This window comes from Nicotiana attenuata, unplaced genomic scaffold (assembly GCF_001879085.1).
Source record: "Nicotiana attenuata strain UT unplaced genomic scaffold, NIATTr2, whole genome shotgun sequence".
NCBI classification, from domain to species: domain Eukaryota; kingdom Viridiplantae; phylum Streptophyta; class Magnoliopsida; order Solanales; family Solanaceae; genus Nicotiana; species Nicotiana attenuata.
Genome location: NW_017671345.1, coordinates 225157 through 226466, shown reverse-complemented (window position 1 = coordinate 226466; position 1310 = coordinate 225157). Strand labels below are relative to the sequence as shown.

The 1310-nt window shown below is 32.5% G+C and overlaps 1 long non-coding RNA gene across 1 annotated transcript; it reads right to left on the bottom strand.

Annotated features, from left to right (window-relative positions):
* Window positions 1–285: 285 nt before the first annotated feature.
* LOC109207695 lies at window positions 286–974 on the bottom strand. The gene is made up of 2 exons (XR_002065051.1): window positions 806–974; window positions 286–636 (listed from the first exon to the last, which is right to left on the bottom strand). It is a non-coding gene; the product is annotated as an uncharacterized LOC109207695 (long non-coding RNA).
* Between the last annotated feature and the right edge of the window lie 336 nt (window positions 975–1310).

The following is a 1310-nucleotide window of genomic DNA, read 5'->3' as shown; positions in this document are numbered from 1 at the left end:
GATAATTCTTATTGATTTGGAATCAATTACAATGGAATAGAACCCTCTATTTATAGGGAGAGGGTGACTTAGCCACCAAGTAATAAACCCTAGAATCTCTCTAAATATAGACATTCACCATAAATAAAATTCTATTTATAACAATATTCTTGATAATATTCATACATATGACTCTAACTCTGAGTAGAAGCCAAATTGCAAGACACTAGTAGCCCTCCAAACTGGAGACTATCACATAACTTAACTTATTTATGTACTTATGAAACTCAATACGACAGCATAAGCGAAAGAAAACGATATGGGAATGTTTATTTCACATAGACACACAGTTTATAATTACCAAATTTCTGCATCAACCAAAGTTTATTTCACTCGAGAACTTTGTAGAATTTGTGAGGAAGATCTTTTTTTATCATCAGTCACAACCACTCCAGGCAGGAGCAAGAACAGTTTCTTTGTGGTATTTGCAATAAAAACAAACCCAAGCGTCTGAACAATCCTTATCGCTAGAACAAACTCTCCCACATGTCTTCATACCATCGATTGATGATAGTAATTTTTGTTTCACCGATAACATATTGAGGGGTAAATCTAACATAGCCATTGCTTGCATCTTTTGAAAAGAGGAGAGATTAACTGCACGTCATGATCACAACAAAGATCATATATTATTAAAAGTATAATATGAGTAACCGATATAGATATGCAGTGTGCAATTTTGGATTTCATGTGCATAGATTTAATTGTATATTTGTATAAAATAATAACGAATAAATTTCAATGGAAGACAAATTAAATGTATCACCAGTAATTGCCGTCATTAGAATGGCAGTGAATAAGAATGCAAACTTTATCAAAGAGTATTTTCCGGCCATCTCTTACTCTGTACTTGGTGGAAGAAGTGAGATGTGTAAATGATGATTTTCTCCATAGGCAGGTACCATATTTATAAGCCTACCTCATTTCAAGCTATTCATTAACATATGTTATATATATAAAATTGTCCGTGTGCCCTTGCTGATTTGTATGTTTAGTTTTACTTGCAAATTTTACTTTAGTCTTTTCGTAATATTAGAACGTTCTACTTACGCATATTTTACATGAGTGTGTCATATATATTAGGTGAGGAAACGTGAATCAGATTTTAAATTTCAGTTATGCCCATTCACGTCACCGCATTTAATTAGTTACTAGTATACGTACCCGCGCGATGCGCAGACAGTTTCAAAGAAAAAAAATAATATTGTAGAAACATGTCTATATTGCAGACGAAATTTAGCGATCACATTCAAAAAAATTAAACCAAAAAA